General features: G+C 34.7%; 1 long non-coding RNA gene across 3 annotated transcripts in view; it reads left to right on the top strand.

Moving 5' to 3' along the window:
• LOC132657175 (uncharacterized) overlaps window positions 1-13,807 on the top strand; it is a 426,450-nt gene that overhangs the window by 290,638 nt on the left and 122,005 nt on the right. For all 3 annotated transcript variants that reach the window (XR_009594952.1, XR_009594951.1, XR_009594953.1), the window contains one exon: window positions 10,387-10,488. This is a non-coding gene — a long non-coding RNA (uncharacterized LOC132657175). The remainder of the gene's footprint in view (window positions 1-10,386; window positions 10,489-13,807) is intronic.

Here is a 13,807-nt window from a genome sequence, read left to right as displayed (position 1 = left end):
TGCATGCCTGGAGGCCAAAATACCAAAATAGAAGCAATATTTTAACAAATTCAATATTTGTTACAATAAATTATTGTTGACTTTAAAAATATTCTTTAAAAATGTTCTAGACTTGAAATAAGTAGTTCTCAACTGTTAACAGCGGTGGGCAGTGTATAGTACGATTTCTTATGAATACAATCCAGAGAAGAACAAATGAAAGAGATTCCGAGGAAGTGACAAGTGATAGGCTAGCAGCTTTTTAAAAGCTACTGTCTTCTGAATGGGAGAAAATAATAGCAAATGAAGCAACTGACAAACAACTAATCTCAAAAATATACAAGCAACTTATGCAGCTCAATTCCAGAAAAATAAACGACCCAATCAAAAAAATGGGCCAAAGAACTAAATAGACATTTCTCCAAAGAAGACATACGGATGGCTAACAAACACATGAAAAGATGCTCAACATCACTCATTATTAGAGAAATGCAAATCAAAACCACAATGAGGTACCACTTCACACCAGTCAGAATGGCTGCGATCCAAAAATCTGCAAGCAATAAATGCTGGAGAGGGTGTGGAGAAAGGAACCCTCCTACACTGTTGGTGGAATGCAAACTAGTACAGCCACTATGGAGAACAGTGTGAGATTCCTTAAAAATTGCAAATAGAACTACCTTATGACCCAGCAATCCCACTGCTGGGCATACACACAGAGGAAACCAGAATTGAAAGAGACACATGTACCCCAATGTTCATCGCAGCACTGTTTATAATATCCAGGACATGGAAACAACCTAGATGTCCATCAGCAGATGAATGGATAAGAAAGCTGTGGTACATATACACAATGGAGTATTACTCAGCCGTTAAAAGAATTCATTTGAATCAGTTCTGATGAGATGGATGAAACTGGAGCCGATTATACAGAGTGAAGTAAGCCAGAAAGAAAAACACCAATACAGTATACTAACACATATATATGGAATTTAGGAAGATGGCAATGACGACCCTGTATGCAAGACAGGGAAAGAGACACAGATGTGTATAACGGACTTTTGGACTCAGAGGGAGAGGAGAGGTGGGATGATTTGGGAGAATGACATTCTAACATGTATACTATCATGTGAATTGAATCGCCAGTCTATGTCTGACGCAGGATGCAGCATGCTTGGGGCTGGTGCATGGGGATGACCCAGAAAGTTGTTATGGGGAGGGAGGTGGGAGGGGGGTTCATGTTTGGGAATGCATGTAAGAATTAAAGATTTTAAAATTTAAAAATAAAAACTAAAATTAAAAAAAAAAAAAAAAAGCTACTGTCTACATAATTCTAAGTCTTTTCCCTAGAAGTCAATCAACTGAGGACAATTTGGGGCATCGGCATTCCCTAACTAGACAATGCTATTTGCATCTTGAATTATTCTATTAGATTCTAACCTTGGCACTGTATAACCCTTTTGCTGAAATATTTATAATTGCCTAGTAGCATGGGAAATAAACAATTTATTCCTTTTATCTGTGTGCATGTTTTGATGCAGAAAAGAGCAAACTGTGAATGACTAGATACTAATAAGATCATGGAATGTCCCCAGCTTGTCACAATGGATGGTAACAAATACTTACGTCAAGCTTTGGTTATCCAAATAGTCCTTGTGAAAAGTGGCTGAGTGAGTTTGATTTCTCTAACCTTGAAGAATCATTTTATTCTATTGTTTCCGTGATGGGTATGTAGGGTAATGCAGCCCATAGCCTTCAGGCAATGCATGAACAGGATATTTACTATTTGTGTAGCCTGTTGTTTCTGAAGCATCTAATTTGGGAGTGATTTAGTAAATGCAGCCATCAAGAATGTGGGGATGTTTGCCCTTTGGTTTTGCATAGGTGGATTTTGAAGAAGTCTCCCTTCCCCCACTCCCTGTAATTTATAAGAAAATGGAAGAAGTAGCCTAACCTAAGGCTGGTAAGGAGTGAAATATGTATATGTATATTTCGGCGGTCGGTGCCTGAGTTTGAGGGAAAGAAATGATTTCAACTAAATGCATGGATCCACATTATAAAAAAGCCACATTTTCATGTTATCACTTTCATGTTATCTGACAGAAAAACTCTCGAATTATTATACAAGAGTGCTAACACTAAATGACTTTGATTAAAAAGATCATCTTTGGGGGACACACACGTATTGTCATGGACATTATCTGCAAACTCGAGCACAGCACATCAAAAGGAAAAGCCCTTATTGTAAGTCAGAACTGTTTTAATTTAATGAACTAATATTAAAAAGATTCACATAGTATATCTTTCCCCATCTTTCAGCTGGAAAGCATTCATTAAGGAAAATCTATGCTAATGTTAGCAGCATAAACAGAATTCCAAATAAGGAAGAACACAATGAACATCCTAAAAAGCCCTGTGGTCTCCTTCAAGGATTTACTGCTCAGTTCATCTCTGTGGCAGCGCCACCCCCCCAACCCCCCTCCACCACAGCCCCCCTCCCCACTTCCCCGTGTGTTGCTACAGAGCTGATGGGGGCTCCAGAGACAAGTTGCTCCTGGCGACCATCACCTCTTATAGTGAGGGGACACTGACTGCTTTGGAAAAGTTTCAAATCAGCTCCACTTTGGTGGTTTCAAAGCTTGACCTATTTTAGCCTTGACTTTTTTCTTATTCCCTTAAGAAAAATGTATTTTTGCACTATCAGGGGCAGGGGGTGGGGAAAGCCAAAATGAGTTCTAAATCTCTTTAGATAATAAACAGCGTCGGATCCACTAAACACAAAGAGACCAAAAAAAGATTGAGAGAGAGATTATATTTCTCTTTCTGCTATCATGGAGCACTGTGGTGTGTCCTGAGAGTCTGGAAAAGTTCTTCACACTTGAAAGATACCGATTGAATGATCTTGAGCAAATCACCTCTTTCATTTCTAGGTCTTGGTTTCCTCAGGTACAGAATATAGAATTAGACTAAATTTTTCTGGTTCTGAAAATAATCTACCCATCAGTCATATTTTTAGAACTTTCCCTGATAATGTTTGGTGTTATAGGAAATGTATAAGAAATTCGAAGGGTGGGTGGGCAAGGAGTAGGAGGCATATGAATGAGAGAGAAACTTTGTCATAAATGTTCAGAGAATTCTGGAGCCCCATACATAGAAGAAGTGTCTCTTGAAGTTGGCTTTTAAGTCTTAATGGTTAGGAAATGGAATAACATATTAACAAGAATTTTCACAGCAATTTTTTTCCAATGAAATCTGTAGATTTCTCCATCTAAGTAAAATAAAGCAAGAGAAAATTTTAAAGGATTAAAACAATTCTCACATTTACATTTTGAAATATCCAAACTTACACAAAAGAAATTGGTCCAGGGAAATACATTAAAGGATTTGATGACTTCCTGTCCAGACATATCTTATATACATGGACCTGCATGTGTGCCTGTGTGCTAAGTCGCTTCAGTCATGTCCAACTCTTTGTGACCTATGGACTATAGCCCATCAGGCTCCTCTGTCCATGGTATTCTCTTCTCCAGGCAAGAATACTGGAGTGATTTGCCATTGCCTCCTCCAGGAGATCTTCCAGACTCAGGGATGGAACCCACATCTCTTACGATTTCTGCATTGGCAGGTGAATTCTTTACCACTAGTGCCTTCTGGAAGAACTGTACAAAAAAGATCTTCATGACCAAGATAATCATGATGTTGTGATCACTAATCTAGAGCCAGACATCTTGGAATGTGAAGTCAAGTGGGCCTTAGAAAGCATCACTACTAACAAAGCTAATGGAGGTGATGGAATTCCAGTTGAGCTATTTCAAATCCTGAAAGATGATGCTGTGAAAGTGCTGCACTCAATATGCCAGCAAATTTGGAAAACTCAGTGGTGGCCACAGGACTGGAAAAGGTCAGTTTTCATTCCAATTCCAAAGAAAGGCAATGCCAAAGAATGCTCAAACTACCGCACAATTGCACTCATCTCACATGCTAGTAAAGTAATGCTCAAAATTCTCCAAGCCAGGCTTCAGCAATACATGAACCATGAAGTCCCTGATGTTCAAGCTGGTTTTAGAAAAGACAGAGGAACCTGAGATCAAATTGCCAACATCCGCTGGATCATGGAAAAAGCAAGAGAGTTCCAGAAAAACATCTCTTTCTGCTTTATTGACTATGCCAAAGCCTTTGACTGTGTGGATCACAAGAAACTGTGGAAAATTCTGAAAGAGATGGGCATACCAGACCACCTGACCTGCCTCTTGAGAAATCTGTATGCAGGTCAGGAAGCAACAGTTAGAACTGGACATGGAACAACAGACTGGTTCCAAATAGGAAAAGGAGTACGTCAAGGCTGTATATTGTCACCCTGCTTATTTAACTTACATGCAGAGTACATCATGAGAAATGCTGGCCTGGAAGAAACACAAGCTGGAATCAAGATTGCTGGGAGAAATATCAATAACCTCAGATATGCAGATGACACCACCCTTATGGCAGGAAGTGAAGAGGAGCTAAAAAGCCTCTTGATGAAAGTGAAAGAGGAGAGTGAAAAAGTTGGCTTAAAGCTCAGCATTCAGAAAACGAAGCTCATGGCATCTGGTCCCATCACTTCATGGCAAATAGATGGGGAAACAGTAGAAACAGTGTCAGACTTTAATTTTTTGGGCTCCAAAATCACTGCAGATGGTGACTGCAGCCATGAAATTAAAAGAAGCTTACTCCTTGGAAGAAAAGTTATGAGCAACCTAGATAGTATATTCAAAAGCAGAGACATTACTTTGCTGACTAAGGTCCGTCTAGTCAAGGCTATGGTTTTTCCTGTGGTCATGTATGGATGTGAGAGTTTGACTGTGAAGAAGGCTGAGCGCCGAAGAATTGATGGTTTTGAACTGTGGTGTTGGAGAAGACTCTTGAGAGTCTCTTGGACTGCAAGGAGATCCAGCCAGTCCATTCTGAAGGAGATCAGCCCTGGGATTTCTTTGGAAGGAATGATGCTAAAGCTGAAGCTCCAGTACTTTGGCCACCTCATGCGAAGAGCTGACTCATTGGAAAAGACTGTGATGCTGGGAGGGATTGGGGGCAGGAGGAGAAGGGGACGACAGAGGAAGAGATGGCTGGATGGCATCACGGACTTGATGGACGTGAGTCTGAGTGAACTCCAGGAGATGGTGATGGACAGGGAAGCCTGGCGTGCTGCAGTTCATAGGGTCGCAAAGAGTTGGACACGACTGAGTGACTGAACTGAACTGAGTGCCTTCTGGGAAGCCCATATACGTGGACATGTAACTAATTTAAGTCAACCAGTGGATACAATGTTCATAATTATAAATTGATAAATCAAATATTTCTAAGTTTGAAGTGCTTTTTATTACTCCTCTAACAGTGCACTGAAATACATTAGTTCTTTCCTGTTCTAAACTTTTGTAGTCAAAAATAAAAATGGAGCCCCAAAATAATGATGTTGCCATTTTCCTGGAATGGGGAAGTGAAAGTTAATAAGACATTACATCTAAAAATTATTTTACTTTACAATTGAAGTTAGTTTTGATATGCTCTTTAATCTAGTGTTTGTTCTGAGTTGAATTTAAATCCTGAGTTAGGAATTACTCATAGAGACAAAGTAATCATGTGACTTAATACCATTTTCATAACTATGTTCTGCAATAAATATATGTGTGAAAATAAAATTTTCTGGAAATGTTTTAGACACACACATCAGGAATCGGACACTCAAGTTTCTATCCCCTTCAAAAAGTCACCTTAAATTGATGAATGGGCACTGATAAAAATATTATTAAAAGGGAATTTTGGAAATGTTTTCACAACCTGTGACATGTTCTTCAAATTACACACTCCCATCAATGATTGAGAACCTTTTCTCTTTGAGGATTATTTTGGTTTGAGAAATAATGATAATTCATTCAAAGACACGTCCACATAAACTGAGCATTCCAAACTGGATAATGCCATTTTAGGGGTCTGAAATTGTGATGCAAAGGTAATAAGACTGACTTTCTTGTGTGACTAATGGATGAAATGACCAAATAAAGGACTCTGTAAGCAAAACCCAGTGTGGTGGAATAAAATGCTGTTCCTGTTTATAAATACATTACAAATAGATTACTGTTTGTAAGTAGCAGTCCTGGGAGAAAATGGTTAACTGGCTGGAACCCAAGCTACAGAATATACTGTCGCTCCAGTTTCCAACTGCACATGATTTTTTCTCTTTCAAGATATAAATGCAGTGAAAGTTATAAAATGTGTTGCCATAGAGTAATGAGTAGATATATTTAAAAGTAGCAAATTAGTATGCATATATTCAAATGAGTATTGTCCTTTATATGAGCCATCTTGGGGCCCATACATCCAGTTCACCAATTCTACTGTCTTTGTTCGTAACTAGTTTTGAAACTCATCTTTGAGAACTATCTTCTGAATATGATCACGAATCATACAAGATTTGTTGTGAGACTTCCTTGGACTTCCAGTGATTAAGACTTTATCTTCCAATGCAAAGGGCTCAGGTTTGATCCCAGGTCAGGGAGCTTAGATCCCACATGTCTGGCAGCCAGAACAGCAAAACACAAAACAGAAGCAATATTGTAACAAATCCCCCATAAAGGCTTTTAAAATGGTCTACATTAAAACATAAAATTAAAAAAAAACTAAGACTGATCTCATGATTATATCACCCAGCCTCTTACAATGTTTCTTTTCTTTTTCACCTAAAACAAGCTAGATTTCCTACATGTCCACCAGTATTGACACTGAATGATGTTACAGATCCTCTCAATACACAATAATTTACCCTCACTGCAAATTTGTAGGTGGATGTGCATACAAGTTCATTTTAAAGACAAGAATGGCCACGCAAATGGAATAAGTACAGGCTCTGGAGATGATGCCTCCAAATGAAAAGATTTCTTTGAATATGTCAGTTTGGGGTTTTTCTGTGAGATCACGTCTATTAATTTATATTCAGTTCTCTACATTTAGTGGAATTCTGGTACCCCAAATCAGGAAACAATTATATGGTGCTTGAATGGGATCTGTCAGTGGAATTGATTATAGTATATTAGACGGAAGTAACTAAGTGAAAATAAGTATATATTGAGTGTTTTGAGAGGGTTGAATATATTTTACCAAGCTAAGATAAGAATTTTTAATTCACACATACATTCCCTTAGAAAGACAAAGATTATAATTTCAAGGAATTAGCCTCATGTGAAAACACTAGCATTTCAAAGATTTCTATTGCATATCATATGTGAGATATGGGGTGGAGGGGAGGGAAGTGGAAACATTCCTTGAAATGTTCTAAATCCACAAGGTATAGAAGGTAATTAAATTATCCACAAAAATATGTAACTTCCTGATACAAAATAAATTGAAAAAAAAAAAAAAACAAACAATCTCTCTTTACACCCCCAAGGAAAACAAGAAAGAACATCTTAAGTTTTCACTTTCCTTCAAATTTAGTATGGCTCATCCTTCAATTTGATGATTTGCTGGGAAAAAAAAGGAAACTATTACTTTTTTCATTAACTCAAGAATGAACACTTATGTTACTTTACAAAATGAGGGTTGCAATAAAACAGATACTGAAGCTTAAACCCTTCCTTTGTGTTTGGGCTCATAATTCTCTCTCTGCTTTGCATGTCTGGAACTCACATGATATCAAGAGTATCCAAATTTTAAACAAATTAATACATTAAATAATCTTCTTAACAAGTGGAGATCAGATTACTTTTTCCAAATTATAATAAACCAGCAAAACAACTGAGAGGGCACATCTAAGGACATATTCATTTTTGTAAAATCATTTCAGTCAACCAGGTTCCCCTTTGCAAGCATGGATATATCAAATCATATTTCTAAATATATCCTGTGCACTTTGCTTTGAAAATAAACTCCAATGAGAAAGAGTACAATTAATACCCTACTTAGATCTTTAACATGCAAATACCATATATTTTGGCTCTCTGAAGTAATAGAGCCAGGATCATTTTATAGTTGCAACATGTGAGAAATATTTGACACTTGTAATCAAGGCTTCAGAGATTCCTGTGTGTGTTATTTTAAATACTTCCTGCATCTGTGATCATTTCTACTTCTCCTTAGGCATGAAATTTCCTAGCCATCATCCCTCTCTCAACATACACACACACACACACACACACACACACACACACACACACACACACACACGAAGACGATATATTCCCCAAACAAAATAAGATGATCAATTAAGCAAAATAACTGTTCAACTAAACAAAAATTCTATCAAATTGTTCAATTGATCATTACATTTATTTTAAGATATTCCATTGTATCTTTAGCATCAAGTCAGATCAAGTCAGTTCAGTCAGTTAGAATGATCAGTGAAAGAGCAAATAAAAAATCTTGCCTGTATATCACAAATACCATCTAATAAAGATGAGATTTTGTTGTTGCTGTTTTTTTTTTCTTTTTTGGGGGGCGAGATATTTCTTAATATCTCCAAAAACCCTATTGATATAAACAGGCCATTTCTTTCTCCTGGGGAATTTTTTATAGTGAGAAAGTGGCAAAGAAAGATCTTTATGCACCGAAAACATTCTTAAATATTCTCAGATGGACACCTTGTTTACACACCTGATTGCACACTTTCCTCATCATTTCACTTAGCAGTTCCTGTGACTTTCATTCTTTACAACATTTTAAGGTGAATGTACATATATCACACACACAAATATTATCTCAGCATACAAAACAACAAGGTTATCTGAAACAAATATGGAATTCATAGCTGTGTGTCCTTTTTAAATGACATTTGCAAATGGTCACACTGCACATCTGTGGTTTGCTCCGAATAAATGCAAGATTATAGCATTACCTTTTAAACCTGCAGATTCTTCTTTCCATAAGCTTTGACTCCAGCAAATCTCAGCTATTCTTATTACAGCCCTTTTCACATGCCCCCAAGTGAGGGACGCTTTGCAAGCTTTTAGGCAAATTGTGTTGTTTAAGATGAGCTATTTATCTGATAAACAATTTTCACTATAACTCAGTGTTTTTTATTTTTCTCTTTTGTCTTAAAGAACTGAAGAAATTCTAAACTGTATAAGGAAGAAAAAAAAGAACTCAGGGTGATTTTTAATCTTCACAAAAGTGTCCACCATAATATTATTCAAACAACTATCTTTCCCTATTTTCTTAAAAGTGATTTAGCTAACATTATTATATGATTGATTATCACATAATCTTTACAATTGTTTACAAAGTGCTTTCAATGATGTGGGAAAATTCTAATATACTTTGGAACAAAAGTACAGAATACTAAGTTATGTAAAATTTATAATTTTAAATTTATATGAAAAGCAAAATTCTAGGGAAAAAACAGACTGGAAGGAAATATTCCAAAATATTTTCGGTAGTTGCCTATGGCTCTTAGGATTGTAGATTATTTATTTTCTTATTATGCATTTTTTTCAGATTTAACACAGTGGAGTTAAAAAAATGAAAAAAAAACTATAAAGATTTTTTTTTCTTAACAAAAGAATTCTATGAAAGCTTTTAAAGTGTCACTTCTCTGGTATAAGGCAAGAAAGACATAAATAATTTTTGAAGATATAAAATGATTTGAATAGAGACTAGATAATTTATGTGATTTAGCATCTCTGAGAGTAAGTTCCCAGTTATAAGAGGAATTTTATTAACCAAATACTACCTATATGGAATGTGTTGATATTTTAAAATTCTTCCTGTTTGACAATATATTCGTCAAGTGATAGTTCTATTTCTTTCCTGTGGATTTTTAGAGCAGCATTTAGCTAAAAATATTTTTGTTTTTTGAATAAAAAAACTTACATAAAGCTTAAAGGTAATTTTAATAATATTAAAGTCTTTCTCAGATATATATTTAAAGCATTCCTAGTTGGCCAGAAGAATTCTCTCTTCCTCAAATTATATTTGACAGTTTTCTAATTTCAAGGTATCCATATATTTGGTAAACAAATCATTTAAGGGATTTTTTTTTCCAAGTAGAGATAAGAATAGCTTGGTTTTACTACAATTAGCAATCTTTCTGATATTATTTTCATTAGAAAAAAATCAAGGTTTTACACCAATTATTTACAGAAAAAAACCTGCTTTATAAATCATTTTCACAAATGCTTCTTGATCCTTGTAAGTAGATTTAAAATGGAATTTGTAGAGCATAATAAAGTATTGATTATATTGTCTAAAGGTATACATAAGTATTTAAAACTCTTCTCCCAAGCGGTACACAGAAAGCAGACAAAACGTAGGTAAAGAAAAGGCAAGTAAAAACGGTCTGAGGTCCAGTTGTACAGGTATACACAGCAATTTTAAAGTACTAATTTTATTCCACTTAAAATGATACAGAATTATTTCTCTTTCCTTCTTTGCCTAAAGGTCATCTATAATTGAGGACAAATTAGCAAGAGTCCAGAGGCTGAGCATGGCTTTGATCAGGGTGTCCAGCCTTTCTCAGTGCAAACCATTCTGTGGAGAAAGGTAGGAGTCCTAAAGGTTATCAAGACCCCCTTTTCTCTTCCTCTGCTGCCTCCCCCACCTTACTCTCTTTGGGAGCACTTCTATATTTCTGCGGCAGTTTGACTTTGGCAGGAATTGTATTCAGGTATAATGCTAAGCCTTAAACCTGTTCATCTTTATTTGTACTCGATTACCCTGATTTTACTCTGAGATTCATGCATGTGTTTTCATCTCTGACCACCTTTATCAAACCTTTTAAAATATATATATATATATATATAGCACATTAAAAAAATTTTTTTGGATAAGCAGAATATTCTCATTCTCAAAAAAGAAGCAGAATATCACTTGCTATATAAATAATTTCATATGATGCTTTCATTTAAGAATTAGGATAATTATATTGATACTATGAATTTTCTTTTGAAATAAAAAGAATAGCACTAAATGCTCCAACTTAGAATAAATCCCAGAAATGGTAAAAAAATTATATACATATATATATACATATATATAACCTAGGTATATTTATGGAAGTCTTTGGAAATATTTTTATCATGTTTTTACTTATGTTGCAAGCAATAATAAAAACCAGAATAAAAATTAAAATCATTCTAAATAACCTTTAAGTAATTATTTAGACCACCTTGTACAATTTGAAAACATGGCAGTAATTTTATCAAACATCTTATAAATCACTGTCAGGGTTCTGTTAAACAGTCATTTTGAATTACACTGTAACCAATTATTTTTATAATCAAATATTTCATCAATTATTAAATGCATTCATCTTTTATCTTATTTAGGTAAAAATAAGCCAGCTATTTCCAAACACAGTGTTTCTTGTAATCACTTCTACAGGGCTAATCTATGTTCACATCATTTTACACTTTTTTCTATCAAACAAAAATATTTTTCACTGAAAAAATAATATAGCTTTAATTTCAATCCCCATACTATTTACTCAAATAAACATTTATATTGACAAAAACACTTTAAATACTGTTCTAATCTTAAAGAGGCGGTGATGACAGCTATACATTTGTTCCCAAGCAATGTCTTAAAGTAATAGGGCAAGTTCTTTTGAAGAAGAATAAATTCTGACAAGGTTACCTATACTATCATTTCTTTCTTATGTCATTCTGCCTTCTTGAGAACTTTAATATAGATAGATTAAATATTACATTTAAGATAACTATAGAAATTTTGTGGTATAAAATGAGTACTTACTATTGCTTGCTAAAGTAAAATTATATAATTTTAATATTATGTATCTTTCTTTGGAATAATTTCATTTCTTTTAACGTAATAATTCTGCAGTATGTTTTAATAATAGCAAACCTCTAGTTGCCCATATGTACCATGTATATGGCTAAGATAAAATACAATTTTAGTAGATGGTGAGTGAATTTGGTTCATAGAATGTAATTTTTGCATGATATACTTTCAATTTGAATTTTTTTATGTAATATGGGATGCTATGAACACTTTTTTGGTAACATCACAAAACACAAAAATACATTTTTATCTTCAGTTATGTAAAAGCAGATCTCAGTGTACACAGGATCTAATTACATTTATAAATGACACATTATTATATTTATAGATAATTTTTGTTCCTAATATTTTGAATAACATATTCTCTTAACTTTAAAAAAACCTATCAACATAAAGACATCTTTTCGCTTTTTAATCATGGCAGGACTATTTTCTAGAGAACTCTATCTCAAAATTTAACAAAGGATTGCTATTGAATAATATTAAATGTAATCACTGACAATACATTTTCATTTTTAAAAATTCCCTACATTTTTCTATCCCCTAATAAAATATTAGTCCATTTTTGTGTCACAATTATTCATCACCTTTGCCCATGTAGCCTGGTTGTATATTATATTACACAGTCTTAACACTTGCTGTCCTGAGAAAATCCAATTCGAATGCTAACAAATAGAAAACGCTTTTGCATGTGATACTTTATCCTCAAGAAAAATAATTCTTGATTTTCTCTGAATATCATTTAGGATGCAAGAGATAGTTATTTTTTCCAAATGTGATCAGTAAGTGTCCATTTTCATATCATTTTTAGTAAAAGAAGCAATCTTATTTAGGAAGAAGGCCATTTAAATCTAAGTGGATCCTGGTATGAAAAGAAGCTTGTCACACTCCTCTCTAATAGTTAAGGATTTCAGTTTCCCTTTACCCAGACATTTGCACCTAATATTTTCCAATTCTGTAATGTAAACATTCACAGAGAGGTTAAATACAGTGTTGGCTTTGCAATATGTATGCAGAAGAGCCACACACATTTTGCACAGGCTTCCTTGAATTTAACCCTGGGTCAACAGACATGTTTAAACGTGGACTTGAACATAAGTGGTGCCTACAGAAAGAGAGTCAACGAGTGGGAAGTTTTCATCAAATGTCACCCCTGATGTAAGGAACGAGATCTAGATGGGAAAAGACAAAGGTGAGAAAGATGTTCCCAAGTCATTTGGACATGAATTTCATCTTTTAATTTGATTACTATCCCAAATCATAAGGAGCCCAACTGGAGTTACAGCTGTGCACTAACATTTTCTTTTCTGCATTCCTGATATGTTCTTTCACTTTCCAACTCTCCTATTTCCAGGCAGTTGTACCACATGAAACTGACAGCAATTGTTCTGATTCATGGTTTAGGAGGAGTAGCTGATTAATCCCATGTCAGCAGTCTTGACCCTATGTGGAAAATAGAACCTTAGACGGCCCACTCCATAATATATCAGGTAGCAGACTTGTGTGGCTTGCCTTGCTCTTAAATGTAATGAAAGTTTAGGGCAACGCTGAATGTGCGCCTCCTCCCCTCTTTTAACCTAAAGAACATTCTGGTGTGGAGTGAGAATGCAATGGGGAGAGAGGGTGACCAATTAAGATTTTCTGGGACAAAATCTTCAGTTTTCAAATATTTTATTTATGTTCTATAAGAAATGCTTTATTTTTTTTCCCTTAAGTTTAATTACTGATTTAAAAGGATAGTAACTGGTTGTATGTGTTTATCTTAAACCTTTAAAATTTCAACCTTGGCAATTCTTTTTCCTCTTTAATGACTATAGAATGCTCCTCCACCTTTCATGTCGAGATCTAATTGTACTTATTATAAAATAATTGTAAATAACTCCAAATTTCAGAATTGTGTGTAATAAGACATCTTTAACTTTAAAGAAAAATATACATGTTACATTTTAAAAACACAAAAGACATGCTTTAAGGAATCCATTTAGTCCTAAAGATCGAAAAATTTCATGAAAGCCTTAAACTGAGTATGTATTCTATTATAAGTTAGGAGAAAACCTTGGTA

This window comes from Ovis aries, chromosome 9 (assembly GCF_016772045.2).
Source record: "Ovis aries strain OAR_USU_Benz2616 breed Rambouillet chromosome 9, ARS-UI_Ramb_v3.0, whole genome shotgun sequence".
NCBI lineage: Eukaryota > Metazoa > Chordata > Mammalia > Artiodactyla > Bovidae > Ovis > Ovis aries.
This window is presented reverse-complemented; position numbering and strand designations above follow the sequence as displayed.